We start from the raw sequence: 17387 nt of genomic DNA, 5'->3' as shown, positions 1-17387 counted from the left end.
AATCAAGAACCAAAGCAGCAGCCATTATGTATTTTAGTAGAAACACTCGGTGCCCTTTTCCTCCTATAACACCCCAAAGGGTTTTTAGTAAAGAGGCAATTAAAAAAAAATGTTTTATACATAATAGTATGCCTAAAGATAATATAAGTTGCAGTATGAATGTGATGGTTAACATGCAGTTTAACCATTGTTGTAAGTGGCTGCTGCTACATTTAAAAAGTTCATCTTACTTAAGACTCAGGACAGTAACATTGTAAACTCTCTATCAGCTGGATTAATGTGACAGAGAAGCACAAAGTTGTAAATACAAAAATTTGGAGTTTCTGAGATGAATGGTACTGACATCATCTAAACTAAACATTTCTGATGTTATAGCTCCTTTGGGGGGTTTAAGGCTGGTTATAAAGAAAACTGAAAAACATGCAGATGCCTGTAACTGATGGCTCAGTGCTGGCTGTTATTAGACGCTTCTCTCTGAAGAAGCTTTTGGGAAGCTGTACTAGACATTTTGGTCACTACCACACTTTCCCAAGGGTGCAATCTTCATTTCGGAATGCTGGCGACACGTTTTCTAGATGAGGCTGACTTTATTCAACAATAGGGCAAAGGCTATATGGCACTCGGGTAAGAAGTAGCCAACCTCCTGGAGAACGGTGCTTCCCAAAGACAGGTCTTCCCAATTAATTGTTGATCTCATTAAAAAAAAGAAGGTGGAAATCGCCCCGTATACCGGACTTATTGAGGCTGAATACATTTCTGAAAATGTTTCTCATCACATGTCATGTACAGCAGATATGCTCATCTTGCTTTCTTGCCTGGGAAGCCTGCAGCTATGGAAATGGCCCATAAGGAACACAGGTCAGTTGTCCAAACTATTATGGCTAGGAACCCAAATTTTACTGTCAATTTGAACCTGGGTTAGGAGCAGATCATGCAGGGACAACTTTTGTGTTGGCGCTGGTTCATATACACAAACCGTACATTATCCCAGGTGATGCCTGCGACTATGTAGACATAATATACTTGACACGCGTGTGGATGGCAAAGTGAAGTGGTAAAGCACTGCGTAGGCCAGTGATCCAGAATTAGTAAAACTTGATAAATATTATTTTGTCACTTGGTTCTTCTGTTTGTTTCTGTACATTTCATTTACCTTTAACACATTTTTCAACTTAAGATTCTGCATTGGGAGCTTATTTGATCCTGTCCAGGATGTTATGTGGGATCTGATGGATTTGTGGGTCTTGGTGGTTACAGAGCTCCTCTATAAAACATTCTCCAGCACACGACCAATATGTCTTTTTTGAGTACCCAATTTGTTTAAAAGGCACAGGCTCTAATCTGATGCTGTCAGTCCTCCGGCTACTTCTCAGAGAGGAGATTTATTTATTACTCCATCTGTATTGGGATCTGTGCTCTCTCTGATCTATTCTGCCATAAATCCCTTGCGAGCTTTGCAAGCATCTTCCCCAACAATCCTCTATTTTTTTCCATTAGTCACTCACTAGTTAGATATTTACCAAATATTAAACAAATGGGTGCTGGTAAGCGAGAAATAATGCCTGTTTTGTGTTTATCTGGTTAAACAGCAGCTATTTATGATGCCTAGTTTGAATAGATTTGCGTTGACACATGTGAGAAGCTGATAACACTGTTTAGGTGCAACAAAACAGGGCTGTTCACCCTTCTGTGGGGATTTTCTGTTCAGCCTTCCTTCTCTTTCAAGAGCAGCAAATGTAAAGCCATCTGTCTGAGAGTGATGTTTAGATGTTCATTTTCTTAATTTTCTCTTTTTCCATAATCGATTAAGCTGTCACCATCTGCCCATGAACTAATTGACAATTTTTTGAAGGTATGATCAGATCTTTATTTCTATATTTGGAACCATAAGTCATTTTACTGATTGTATTTGATAAATGACTGAAATGGGGAATTCATTTCCAAAATAGGTTTTCTGTTGTTTGACTAATTGATCATCCCGTCGAGTTTGACCCACAAAGAGGTCAATATGGAGAACCACATTTGATTTTAAAATAAAAACCTTTAGAAATGTTTTTAGGCCATATGTTTTTATATCTGATTCAAACATGAAGAAGTCACACATGGATTAAACAAAAAAAGGGCCTTTATGTAAGTCAAAATTGTAACATAATGACAACAATAACATAAACCGAATTTCATTGAATAACCAAATGTTTCCAAATGGCTTATGCTAATCCACAGCTTGTATTTAACATGAGCGATCATTGCATCGGTTCAGTTTTATACAAGAGAGAAAAAACTACAACAGTCATGCATCACTGTCAGCCTGGGTTGACATTATGATCTGTGTCTGCATGTGTGCAGTAGTGTATTTTGGTCCAATGTGTGTGTGTGTGTCAAATGGTGTTTTCTGTTACAGCTCATCGTGCTGTCAGCAGAGGATGCTGCCGCCGTGTCCTCTTCCTTTTCTGAGCCGCCGATGAAAAGGCTCCCGTCCTAATTACATGATCCACCAGGCTTCTAATTCGCCATACTCTTCTGAAATGACATTTACTAATTACTCCTTCCTTTTTTAGGAACAGCTTTCTGGATTTGATCCAGGCTTCCTCGTGCTCATTGTCATGTAGCAACAAACAAGTTGGCTGTTGTTGCAGTCACAGCCTATTTGAATTTAAAGCGAGTGAGCAAAGATACAAACAGACATTTGAAATCCTTTTAATGTATGATGTTGTGTTAAACAATCTGGATTATCTGTGGAGAGGAATTAAATGAAGAAGTTGGGAGACCGGGGGGGGAGATCTGCAATGCAGTAATATGGAGACAACAAGCAGAGTTGTCAGAGACTACACAACCTCTTCAAAGAGGGCAACTGACATATTCTTCCCAGTGCACATGTTTTACAGATTCTGCAGCATCAGCTGCACTAATCCCTCCATTGTAGTAACAGCATGGAGTCACATTCATACTGTTTGCAAGTAATCACCATGTGTTCTTTTGGTCGAAAGAAAATTAAAAGATCTACATGAATGATAGAGTACCACAACAAGAAATAAAGCTGAAGTTCTGCAATGTATTTGAAATCTGTTTTGTATGCTTAATCTCCCAGTGCATACTGGAAGATCCTCGAGCCAGTGGCATGGGGGCAAAATTAATGAAGAATGATGCTGATGCAGAATTTGTGTTACAATTAGAAGTCGTTTTTCAAAGAAGTTAATCTTTTTTTTCTTGATGTGCTGCAGCTCCTTTCCTGGAAGATCAGAGATCAAACTTAAGGAGAGACCAGAGAATTTCAAAGATGATGCAGGTGTCATAGTGTGAGAGGATAAACAGCAGCTTAAGACATGATGAGGTGATGACAGAGGGAATGTATATCACAAACTGCCCAGCCAAAACATTTTACAATTCATTGTTAATGTATTAAGTAATCTTCAAAGCACTGGTTTTTAACTAATTGACATAAATATATTTTTAATTCCACTGAAATGATTTTAAATAATTGTCTAAAGTTTGTGTTTGTTTACATGCTCACCAGGCCTTGCTGAGCTGGAACGGACGCTGACATGTCTTGCTGACAGTCTCCAATGTGGCTTGAGGGCTTTGCTCCCACGGCTGCTCCCTCTCAACTCATGGCTGATTCTCCCATGTCATGATTGGTTAGCCAGCCTGCCATTCAAAGCTCATGAGTGGGGGAGTGGGAGAAACTGGACCCACCAGACACTGGCTACATGATGTACTGCCAGTACATGGATACTACTGGCAGTGGTACACAGTATCTAACCTTCAAGTTACTGTACATGTGGTTAGTGTTAAGCATTTGGAATTTTCTGACAAATTAACTGTTTTTTTGTCTTGTTAATAGAAATGTCAATTTGTCATTTCTATAAACACTTACAACCCATGTGTAGAAATGTTGCCTTGGACCACTGAGTCTTGGTTACATGCAGGAAGTCTGGGCTTGCGAACATGTAGATGACATGACTGCGTAGGTAAGCCTTCACAGACCAGAAAGACTCATTTACAGTTTTCACATCAGCAGCTCTTTACACAGATTTACCAGACTGTCTGATTTAACTTACATGGCGAAACAGAAACACATTTGATATCCTTAACAAATAGTGTTTAGGATATATGAAACCCCAAAAACACCTATAAACTTAAATTCCCATTGTGTTGATGTAATCCCCTTCTATCTGGAAAAAAAAATGCAGCTTTTTACTTCACATACATGCTTCTATTTTTTGCAGCCACAGATGATACAGTGCGTTCAGTACTCTATTTTTGGTGCAGGACATGAATTATAGAGCGAAGTGGCCAACAATGTGTATTGCATTCCTTTTCTACTGACCTGAATGCACTGAGGGAGAGACGCATGGAGAGTGTCTGTGATGAGTGATCATGAGAAAACCTCTGAGTGTTGGTGGGCCATACCATGGCAGAATCCTGGCTCTTGGCAGCAGCCCAGGCCATTGTGATTTTGTGCTCACTGCTGCCTACAGGGTCACCACCTGGCTACCGCTTCCTCCAATCTCCCTGGGTTACACAGAGTGCATCTACAGCAGGTCTGTAATTGAATTTCACACATGTCAGAGTCAGCTTAACTGTGTTTTCTGCAAGGTGCGTGCAACTTGGAAAATCAAATCTTGATATGCTTGAGAATAACCAGGATGTGGGAGAGTACACTTGAGCTCCTATGAGCACATTTAAATATGTTGCTCATAATGTAATTCTAAGGATGTTGCAAAAAAAGAAGAAGATGACTTTGGTATGCACAAGGTACAGCACTGTAGGGATGGTTCAATACCTTTTCTTTTGCATCACCTTTTCAGAGTAATTGAAGCCTAAGCCATCTTAATAAAACCTTTTTGTCCAACACAAGGGACACATTTTACACCCACTTCCCACCTTTCTGTGTGCTATACCCCACAGTTGGCTTTATTAATCAATGCATCCCATACTAGATATTAGGTACAGGAGACTAAGTGGAGATGTGTTGAAGATTTGTAGGAGGAGGAATGTTCAAATCCAGGTGAAAGTGGCGGTATGTATACACGGCCAAAAGAGGAAGGACAGCCTGACACCAAACAGCCATTTTCTCTAACTCGTATACTTTTATTTAAACAATAGCACAATTAATTAACTAGGGTTTTGCCACAAGAAAATGTAAAGATGGCTGGCTAGAACCATGGAGAGATTTGGTCATTCATATTTGATTCTGCATTTCGATCCCAGATGAAATGAAAAATTTGATGATGTCTTGTGTGCATCAAAATGGACAGACCTCTCGAAGTCATAAGTGCAGCCAAGAGCTTTGTTTTAGTTGTTTATTAGCTTGTAAGCTAACTGGCAGTGGGTGTGATAGTGTCATTGGTTGTGAAACATATTAATATAGCAGTGATGTAGAATTTGTAAAGCCAAGCAATAATGGAACTGAAAAGAGTAAACAAGCCTTAGGCCTACGATTGAAAATAAAAAGTCATGTTCAGTAGGCATGTATGCATGAAAAACCTCTCACAATGGTATTTGGTATTTGGCTTTACCCCTTTAATGGGTTAAAGATAAAACAATCTGAATTGGTAACTAATCCCAGCGATTAAGATTAGTCCGAGGAGGCTTGGAAAACGCACTACAAAAAACTCGTTGTTGGCCCCGGTTTCTGCATAATACGTTTAATGGCTTTGATCTTGCAAGACTTTAAGCTTGACCTTTCACCACTTAGTTAGCTCACAAGAAGAAAACAACAACCTCCAAAACCGCTGCAGCTATTTACAGTTGTCCAACTCACAGATTAAGTCACATAGACTGATATAGAGGTAGAGAGCCATTCCATAAATCTGCCTGCTATGCAGAAAAGTGATTAAATACAATGACAGAATGACAATCTCACCTGTTGAGATGGTTAAGAGAAACCAGTGCTATGCTAACATTAGGAAACAGCAGCTCAAGCAGACCCAATATTTAACACTTTCTCCTGCCAAAGTTCGGCAAAGTCACAGCGTGTAATCTGATAATGACTAAACTTTACGACCCTAATGGAGTTGTTTGGAACGGCGGCTGTCGTGACATGGTTAAAACCTTTGAGGCTAGTTACAAGAAGACAAATACAACAATTTCCCAAGAGGGTATATACCACAAATATAAGAGCTAAGATTTCTGTGTTGGAAAGAAGATTTTATTCTTACCCCAACTAGCCTACCTGTCAAAGTGAGATACCTGGGCCTGTGTGTGTGATAGACATCATATCCATAATGTCAGAATATTTGTTTGCAGGAGGCCTATTCTCTTGTCTCTTTGAAAAGTAATAAAGGACATATTATTTTGAAATCACACACTGCTAAAATGTTATTCTCATTTCCATAAAGTTAAAAAAATATTTTGGATTCTGTTAGCAATTTGGATTTATCGTATCAAAGGGCACATAATCAAATCACACAGAATCCTTCTGTATTTTAATGAATCTCCCCTAAATCAGATCTTAGCTGTAGAGAATTGAATCGAATGGTCTTGTAAAGGAGAGAGACCCACACCCTTACTTACTGTACAATCCTACATCAGAGAGAAACACATGCCTCAAAGTAGGCCAATTATCAGTCGCTATAAAAGATGACATTAATGCAATGTGGCATAGCCCAAGAAGAGCGGCAAAGGCGGGGTGTCTTCCCTCAGCTAACATGAACTCAGAGGGGACACATAAACAAGCCCCTCTATTACATAATCATCCATTTTTTTTCCTTGAAGCATCTTCACTTATTTTACACACCCATTCCTCGTCACGTCCTCTTTCTGCCCCCAGGCTGAAGTAGAGACTGAAAATGGTTGATATGTATAATTCCATACTCCTTCTTGTGTTCATAATACACAGATGCCTCATTTATTCATCAAGGTCCCCAGAAGATGTTTTTTTTTTTTTCTTTCAAATATTCGGAGAAAAAGTCTGTTGTACACATTCTACTTGCTGTGGATTTTCTATCATTTTTAGCACCATCATCAGGCCAACAATTCAATATGTCAATACAATTCAGAATTAGACACCCTATAGGAAAAAGGATAAAACACACATTTGATCAATATACAGCGTAAACAATCATGATGAACATTTTGTGTAAATTTAAAACATACATAGAGAGATTTTAATTGCATGAAAGATACTTCTTGTGAATAATGTGAGAGACAACATTCTGCAGGTATGGCTGTAGCAGCAGTCCGACTTCATTCACTGCCTACATTAAACAGGCCGAGGAGACAGTTATGTCATAAACGGTGGCAGGCCCAGATTTCATCAGAAAGAACAAGGGCGACGAGATGGACTGCAGGGGTTATTGCCAATACGTTCTCCACAGCACTCAATCTCTGTTCAAATTAAAACCAAGGATGACAGATGCTGCCAATCAGTGATGGGTTAGTGAGGTCAAATTAAGATCCATACCATGACCTTTTACTTGGCGGCCTCCTTTCAGAGTGCCTATCATCAGGGCTATCAATAGGGACTAATGAGCCTTAATGGTCAGATCCTGGCAGAGCGCCATAGTTTACACTATACAGCCCAAGGCTCACCAGCCGGGGTGTCACCAAGAATTCTGGGCCCAATGAAAAGATTTTCACTATTGTGACCCTACACCACTACCCTAGACAACCCCAAACAATTACTATAATCACACCTCCATTATTCTTTTTGACACATTAAAAGCCTTAAAGAACTTAAACATAAACAAAATATGACCAAAGAGAAATAAAAGCAATACAATATATATATAAAAAAGTCAGATTTAAAGTTTAAAAAAAAAGACATTTAAATGCAAAACGAAGACAACACTGCATAAAAGTAAGTCAAAGACTTTCACAGTTCCTGTTTGTACTTACTTCTGATCTGGATTCTTTCGATATTACTGGCCACACTGGCCATTTCGCGGCTGTTATGTCCATCTTATAATGTGTTTTACCCAAGTGTGTTGAATTTTGGCGTCCGTCTTTGTATTGAAAACAAGTCTTTATGTTTTTTTTTCTTTTGTTAAGTTGTTGTCAATGTGTTTTCTGTTGGGACCCCCTTGAAAACAAGGTGGCTCATTTCAAGGGGTTTGACTTTGTCCTACTTGAAAGTTCAAGGGAGTACTATTACAACTTCTAGCTGCACATGACAAGGCCCCTGCTGGGGTCCGAAACCCAGTGTCAGCTTGCTGTGAGGCATCAGTGCTAAGCTTGGTCCATTCAGGATTTTAGTGTCACATATCCCTATCCCTCTTCCTGCATTTTATCCCATCTCTCCCCCTATCCCCTTCCAAGCCCGGCGCAGTCTAGGCCTGTGAAGGCTGTTTCGTCATGAGCCGGGGATCCAGCCGAAGATGTCTGCCTTTTAATAAGGCAGTTTTTTTCTTACCACTGTAACTTTTGCTGCTTTGCTAAAGTGCTCATGATGGATAGGCCGGATCTTTGTAACATAGCAATAAGTAAGGTATTTTACCTGCTTTTTGTAACATAACAATGAGTAAGGTCTTTTACCTGCTTTTTGTAACATAACAATGAGTAAGTTCTTTTACCTGCTTTTTGTAAAGTGTCTCGAGATAACACTTGTTATGAGTTGACGCTATACAAATAAAAATTGATTGATTGATTGATTGATTGATTGATATAAATTCAGTCGTATATTGGCATATACTATAATGAGCAAGACTTATATCCCCTTCAAAAAAAAAATATTAAGGCCATTTTTTATCGTCTGGTTGTTTTTTTTTAATTGATTCTTAAATTAAAAATTCTAACGATATTAATAAATAACTAACAATAAATATAACTTAATCAGACTCAGCTTATTTGCACAACACTAAATTATATTGTATTATCATCTCACCTGACAGTGCCCCTGGTTAGTCAGTCCCACGTTCCCTTCCACTACAACGCCCATGCTCACCAGCCCTAGTCAATGGTTAACAACTGTTGATGAGTGCTCTCAATAAAAATTATATTATCTCAGCTGTAATACCAACTACTCCTAAAACACTATCTCCCAGCAGACCCAGCATGAAACCATCTAGAACTACCATTTCTGGTCTTGGTTGACGGCTGAGTTTTAATGGATAAGTCTGAAGTTATATTTTTGTGATGGTTTGCCTATCATGTGAAAAGATCAAAAACAACTACGAACATAAAAGAAAGTTTATTTTCCTCTGTCAAAAAAACATTGAAAACACGTCAAAAAGCAACCCAATTGCACTGTTTAACATCTTTCATTACAATGAGCCTGGGTACTGAAGTTTATTCTGATTGAATTCACATTCACCGATGTGCTATACCATTTACAAAAAAAAAGCAAAAAAGACTTGAAAAACAACAATGACGACATTGATGATCAACATTTGAAATAAACACAAGATACAGATACTTGTGCCCATAAACCCACATTACCCTCTTTGTCTTCTTCTTGCCACACAACTGAACAGTTAAAATAAATGAAACCCAAAGGTGCACATTATCATGAGTGATCCAACCCAGATGAAACAAGGAGTTTAAAAGTGTAAAAAATATGAAACTCAGGTTTAAAAAAACAACATTACATAACACATTACGGCTCCTACATCCTCCTTTAATTGTATTTTTCTGGCTGATTCCCAAAGGGGCCTACAAAACAGATAATGACCATAATGTGTCTGGATTATGCAACTAATCAAAATAACAAAAATGTTTCACATGTAATGATAGGTTACTTGGTCGGCTGGCATATTCCGACATCCCCTTCATACAGCTTTTATATCGATCAGCATTGTTGAAAGACATTTGGCATGATTAAATAACCTTTTTTGTCTTGAGAAGATAGTGGATAGATAGATACAGTAGTCTTTCTCTATGCATTCACATCATATTACTGCATGTCACTCTGTTATTCTTCATGTGTCCATGTATGTATCTTCCCGGGAGCTCGTAGGTTCATCTGGATCGTTAGTGTGAACGGCCTGCTGCTTTGGATATCTTATCGTCTTTTTTCTTGCTGTCTTTCATTACCAAGAGTTATCTTTAGTTCAAAATGTGTTTATGAACAAATTTAGACACTTGGGTGAGCTTTTACGCATCCGGATCCAAATGTGCAGGCTCACCAAGGCTTACACAGAGTGACTGAGCAATGAACAGAGAAAAACGTCCGCCTCTATTAATAACAATGCTGAATCAAGTTATGGGGGATCCTAACATCTGCACTTCACCCTGTATATTTACTTGATCATCATTAAAAGTCTATTTATGTCACACAGCGAGGGATTTTTTTCCCCCCCTTAACCACGGCCTTCAGAGTGATGCTACAGCCCTGGGATTAATAAGCCTCTCTCAGTCTGCCTCAGTTAGACTCAAAGCCACAAAGCCACAAGGAGGCCGAGCAGCAGCCGCCTGCAGTGCAGAACAACAGCTCCATATCTGATAGAATTGGACAAGTCAATGTGTGGATGTAATTCTTGTGGTGTGTGAGGGGGGGGGAATAATGTTTCCACTATAAATCTAATGTTTTCAAGCACTGAAGCTGTAAAACCACCAAAAATCTACACTGGAGCTCTAGGGCTATAACTAACGATCTCTCTCCTTATTTTCAACACCTTTTGGTTTTGTTGACACTTTTCTTTTTGACATTTAAATATAAGGAAATGGTGGTCCCATCCTTAGAAATGTCCCCGCTTGTGTCAAATGGGATATCTTCAATTTCATTGTTCTGTACAAACAGCAGTCGAAAAAGTAGCAAATATGTTCAATCGGCCTATATAAGAAGCAGAAAGACAGAAAATCCTCACAACTGCAAGCTGCAAATGTTTTCTTTTTATTATTTTTCAATGTTTTAGGCTTGAGATACTTTCTACATGATTGATCCCAAACCACAAAGGCCTATTTTGACTTCTTCTTTCAGAAATATTGACTTATTAAGTAAAAAAACAACAACTATATATTAACAAAAAGAGATTCTTTTTTTAAATACCCCATGTTGCTAGTTCAGATCTTTCAGTGATTGAGACAGGATTTCCTCCCAACAGTGCTGAAGCAAAGCAATGCCATCTTGGTTCACTGGAGCTCTCCAAGCAGTATGTGGATGCCCGCATCTGTTTATTTCAGCCTACATTGTGCACACCCTGCCTGAGGGCTGATTACATTTGCACAGTTCAGAGGTCCTCAGTTGTCGCCTTTTCCCCAGTATTTCCCATTCTAAGTTCCAGAAAAACAAAATAATGTTTAGATTTGAGGACAATGGAGCCTTTAATTGTGTCTGTGATGAACACAGAGATTACAGACACGAAGGGAAACGAGGCACAACACAGAGCATTTTTACACATAGCCCAAGGTTAATCATTTATTAGCGAGTCTGAGCTAGAAACACACACACACACACACACACACACACACACACACACACACACTCACATGCGCTCACACTTGCAGCCAGAACCTTGTACATTACAGAGGAGCAGAAAGAGACACAGAGAGGGAAGCACAGTTGACTTCCTCTGTCGTTACTCACACCTGCAGTAGGATGCAATCTCCATAGCAACAAGACTTGGCAACACTGTGCAGAGTTGATATTTGAGGTTGTGATCTTTAATACCCCCTTTCTCTCCATTTTTACTGCAGCATTTGTAGGAAATGCTTTTTTCTGTGTGTATTTTTCCCTCCTCCTACACCATTAAGGTGCATGTGTAACAAGTATCATAAAATGAGCTCACTGCCATCATCAGAAGTATTCACCGTGCCATCTTGGCTTCCTCAAACACCACACTGTTTAAAGTCCGATTCCTAATATGATATGTAGCTCACATTTGCATATCATCTTTGCATGGGGACATTTAACATAAACATTTTCACAGGCATTTTTTTTAAATTTGATATTCAAAAGCATGTGAGCACATATTTGCATCCAAGTGTTTTTTTTTTGTACAGCCTGTAGCGTTGAAAGACTCATTGAAAGGCTAACATGTCACACACATGAAGAAGAGAACGGAGAATAAAGCTGTAAATGTGGTTAACACCGCTCTTTGTATGATGCAGCTAACCTAACAGGATATGATAAATGGCTTCATTGGTCAATAAATTTAGTCCATTAGGAAATAAAAAAAAATAAAATAAAAAAATAAAAAAAGCATGTGAGCAGCTTGATCATCAATCATTTACTCAGTAAAGGAAAACGTTGTTTATCTGAACCTGGTCTTATTGGCTCTCCACTCAGTAGAGAAGGAATCGTTAACGTTGAATGTGATACTGCAGAAATGGTTTCTCCTAAAAAGTAAAAAAAAAAAAAAAAAAGGATTTCTAAAGTATTGCACATCTCAATTCTCTGTTATGTTACAGAGCCTTTTATAAGAGTTCCAAACAGACGGTGTGCTTCATTTACTGACAGTATACGCTATGCTCCAACACTGTATGTGCTGTTAACACATCCTTTGTCCTGAGCAGCCTCCGTCATTATTTATATGATGTGTGTTCAGAAAATAATTGCAAAAGTCCCAGCAGGTTACTTATTCAGTTTAAGGTTTTGTTTAATCTGCACGGCAGAAACTCTTAATAAACACACGTGTATTATGTATCATTACATGCTCTGAGCACTACCAACAGAATTACACAACATGAGTTTTGCCCTGTGTTGAGAAGAAGTTCAAAACATTTTGCTTGTTTGTAACAAACTGAAAAGAACTTAAATAATAAAGGAGGGCAACAGGAACTGGTTGTGACATTTCTTTTAGAAAACAAAATGTGATGTTTCATTTTTCATTTCCTGAAACACGTGCATACCTGCTCACATTACTTATTTCTCACGGTGAATGTTAGCCTGAGAGAGAGAGAGAGAGAGGTTAAATTCTCTCATTTACGACCTTGGGTGTCCACTTGAATTGAATCTGCTGCAACTCAGATTGTTTCTTTAATCCCTCCTAAATATTCATCCAGCAGGCTGCCTGTGCTTCCCTGAAGAAGTGCAGCCTCATCATGTGCTAATAATGAGCCTGGTGGCCACACAGCTTCAATCTGGCTAAAGTTGACTTGACACTGCCATCTAGTGGTGCTGCCAAGGAGCAGGTTATAGAGCCAACAACTATTGTAAACAGTTTGTATATGATACTTCATTTTGAACTCTAATTTTTTTTATATCTGAGCAGAGTGTAACTATTTGGTTTATTATACAGTTTAATGTTGTCGTAGCGTGTGTTATTTTTATTCAGTATTGCTTCATGAACAAATACATTTATTAACACTGCAGAAAATATATATTCTGTATATATATATATAGGCCTATATATTACCCCGAATCGTCATATAATAAGGAAAATCTATGTTGTTGAATCCTTGCAAACAAACAAAACAAACAAAAGAGTAAAATAGAAAATCATCAGGGATATCCCTGCATCCCTCCTCCCACTTCTAACAGCCTTCATGTTGCCTTTAGGCTTGGGTTGAGATCCTTTCACTGTGGAAAGAGTCAGTTTATAAACTGTATATATGTATATCTTTGTCTCAGATTCAGATTCAGATTTTTTTTTAGTGTCCCACAAGGAGACATTTGTTTTGCAGCAGGAACACACAGAAGACAAGAAACACGAGGACAACATCACCGTAAAACATAAACGAAAACGATTTATTCGTATTTGACCATCTACTATCTAAGGATTGAATGCATTACCCACCGCTTCAGATCAGAATTAAATGCTTGTAAAATGATTCAAACATTACAGGATCGTTAAGTTCTCTGACTATAATGGAGAATGTGAGGGTCATATCAAAATGATTCCTCACCAATAAACTAGAATAACCAGAGAAGACAGCAGCCTTCTCCATCTCTCAGATCTAATAATGCATACCATTTCCTGTAACAGCCATTTTGTTGTCATGGACACAGATAGTAAAAAAAAAAAAAAGTTGAAAAAAATAAAGAGAAAACATCACCTGTGTCCATAGCAACTGAGTCAAGTTTAGCAAAAAAAAATGTTTAGGAGAATTATTCTCGGAGAGGTGAGATGTGTGTGAAAGATGGCTTCATTTTGCATCATACATTCAGATTCAATGAACATCTTAAATATTTCATATTACAGTGTTAACAAGATCGTATGGATTTAAAGCACCCCCTACCTAAGGCTGCTATTCTGCTCAATGAAAACAACCACACAAATGGCAAACTGATATTCATACGACATGTTACTCATTCAAATAACAATGTCTCATCGTGTGGTGAGGATCGGGGGGCTGCAGCAAAGTCTTCTGTCAGCGCTCAGTAAGGGGAACTATGCCTTTTCCCTGAAAACAGAGCAATGCATCCTCAGGAAGCCTCTAATCCCCTTTAGAAATCTTAGCCAACTACTAAAAATAGAAAAGCCTCCATGGTGCCCTCTGTCGGAGATTCATTTGAACCACTGATGTGCTCTGTATTTTGTGAGCATGAAGCAATGCAGCAGGAAAGGCTGGTGAAATGTTGGATTACAGATACTCTCCAAAACGCTGCTTTTCTTTCACAAAATGTGTCACTTTTCATTTTTCTTCTGGGCCTGTGCTCTGTAATATTGAAAGCCAGCTTGTTTAACCATGTTAAAGTTATCGGCTCCGGCCCCCCGTGACCCCAAATGGGACAAGTGATATAGATAATGGACCATCCAGCAGTCAGCCAATCCCTAAGCTCCCACATCTGTATTGCTCTCTCTCTCTCTCTCTCTCTCTGAGGGCATCATTAGTTGGAATTACCTGGTCTCCCAAGAAAAAAAAAAAGGCTAATCAAGCATTAACTAAATGCTTCTGTTGTTTGTAGACAACATAGCACGGTGGAAATCCAACTGTCTTAGACCAATTATCTACGTATAGTTGGTGAGCTACTTGCAATCATGAGTCAGGAGTCACAGGTGGGATCTTCTTTAACTCCCCCACCTCTTCAGACCGGCTGACGGATTGAAGTACCAACATACAGACTGGTGTTTCTGCAGAGATTACTGGCATTTTTTTTATTTATTTTTTTTGCAGAAAATGCTCTTTCTACTATAGCTGTGAATAAATGCAACACTTGTCGAAAATGGACAAAATAATTTCCAAAAATAATATTAGTCATTAGTTTCTTCATACTATCTCATCCATCATCTCCAGGCAGGGGCTAGAGGAGGGTCAGGGGTCTCTGTCCTGTCAGTGCTGGGAGGATAGAAAAAAATGTCTGCCTTTTTTAAACTATTGCCAACCTACAGCATCACCACATCTCTGAGAGAAAATGCAATTTATACACCAAACTAAAGACTGGATGTTGCTGTGTTTCACTAAGTTACTGACTGCATGTCCATGTAAAGGACAGAAAAGGTTCAAACCAGATTGGTGTGTGTGTGTGTGTGTGTGTGTGTGTGTGTGTGTGTGTGTGTGTGTGTGTGTGTGTGTGTGTGTGTGTGTGTGTGTGTGTGTGTGTGTGTGTGGGAGACTAAACATACAGAGAAGTGAAAGAAAAGGAATTTTTCTGTGTGTTTGTTTGTATAGACGTCCAAGCTCCTGCCTCTGGGTCTGTGTGTGCGTATGATCGGCCCCATTTCTGCTGATGGTGGGAATGCAGTGCGGCTAATCCCACAGGAGGGCAGAGCACTGCAGAGGAGACTCTCAGCAGATCTCCCCTCATCCGTGTGACTGCTGTTGGCGGCTGGTGTGAAGAAGAAATCCGGAACTGGATCAGAAAGCGAGTCAGCCGTGTTTAATTTGCACGGGACTTTTTTTTTTTTTTTTTTTTTTTTACAACGAGGGAAGGACTTGCTAGCAGACATAACCAGCAACAAAGCATACAGAGATGTCTGCTGTCCTTCCTCTGCCACCTGCACGCCCAGGAGTCACTATATCTATATTTATCAAGAAAAAGGGGGCCATAGCATGTCACTGCACTGGATGTGAAACTTGTCCGTTTATTATTGTCCTGTTTGATATGTTGTGCTGAGGCTTGGAAGAACACTTTCAACAGTGTAGTCGGACTCTTCTTTGAAACAAACAAAAAGAAGCCTTTTGCTCTTTTTTTGGACATGATATCACTGATGTGTTATAAAGTCTAAACACCTGATGAAACACTGTCCTGTCTGCTTTGGAGAAGCCCAAGTCAATTACCAATAAATTACTTAATAACAACTGACATTTGAATATTCGGTTTTAGAAATGATCTCATGAAGATTTTGTAGTTTCTAACAGTATAATAATAATAATAAAAATAATTATGACACTAGGGAACTGATTTATACAGGCTTTCAGATTATAATTTCATTATATGTGTTAATGTTATATCATGCTTTTCAGCTGTTAAGAAAGAATCTCATCTGAATTGAGGGTGGGGGGGGGGGTTAAGTCAGGTCTCAGTTTCAACCAGTAAGAGACAGGACAGCAGCGGGGATGAGGTTGGGCCAGTGTGGCATAAAACCGTGGTGGGACGAGTCCTCATAGTTTCTTCGAGCCTGTTGGATGAAAGTGAACGCTCTGTGGCGTCTGGCCTGACGTGTCGACCAAGATCGCAGAGATCATCTTCCTCTGGGGACAATTCTATTCTTCGACTTTTTTATCTGTGAGAAACAACACTTTGTTAAACATTTTGTGTACTGCACCTTTTATGGAGATTATTGACTTTTTCAACACTGTTTTTTTTTAATTACCTTGCTTGGCTTTTTTCCTTCTTCTTCTTCTTTTTCTTCTTTGTACAAAATGCTGTTTAGGTTTTAATGTTGTTGAGCACATCTCCTTATCACTTTTCCAGCCCAGCTATCAATGAAATGTTTGTTGGACGGAGAACTGATAAGGGAATGTGTCTGACACTTTCCATCACTGACATGGAAACTATATGCTGCCGATGGAATAAAAACATGTTGATTGTATTACAGCAAGGTCTTCACCTTATGTTGTTTCATTTGAATCTTTAAGAATAATGCATCAAACTGTTAGTTGGGCTGTCTTTTACCCCTTTTCTGTGAAATCATTGTAACGTATCACTGCTGGACTAAAGAAACATTATTTTACTCTGTGATTACATTTTGAGTTCAATCATTACTTTTAAACATGTCTATAACGTTTTACATATGAGGAAGAAGTCTGCCAAATGATGGATATCAAAACCAGTATGAGTCGCATTTCTTAAACCCGAGACAATTTTGAATTTGTCAGACAAAAAGATGTTGTTTTTGAAGTCTAAATTCAGCACATATTTTTATAGTATGTAATGACTACACTTGGTTGAAATAGTATGAAATCTCTGACCTGTTGACTTTTCTATTTTTTAACATGCTTTTTAAAGTTTGATATCAGAAGTCATGTGCCTTTCAAACTATTGTATTCAAGTCCTTGTGGTTCCTGCAGTTCTTATTTGAACATGAGACGTTGTATTTCACTCTCATGTTATTTCAAACCACTAAGTTTACCAGGCGTGATGTGTGTCCGTTTTGTTAATCTCTCCTGAGAGATATAATTTA

The 17387-nt window shown here is 38.7% G+C and overlaps 1 protein-coding gene across 1 annotated transcript in view; it reads right to left on the bottom strand.

Moving 5' to 3' along the window:
• Positions 1-17387, bottom strand: part of LOC132972469 (endosome/lysosome-associated apoptosis and autophagy regulator family member 2-like) — a 52576-nt gene that overhangs the window by 18327 nt on the left and 16862 nt on the right. The gene's annotated exons all lie outside the window — the stretch shown is intronic.

The sequence above is a fragment of the Labrus mixtus genome, chromosome 4, assembly GCF_963584025.1.
Source record: "Labrus mixtus chromosome 4, fLabMix1.1, whole genome shotgun sequence".
NCBI classification, from domain to species: Eukaryota; Metazoa; Chordata; class Actinopteri; order Labriformes; family Labridae; genus Labrus; species Labrus mixtus.
Note: the sequence above shows the minus strand (reverse complement) of the source record. Positions and strands in the feature narration are given on the sequence as shown.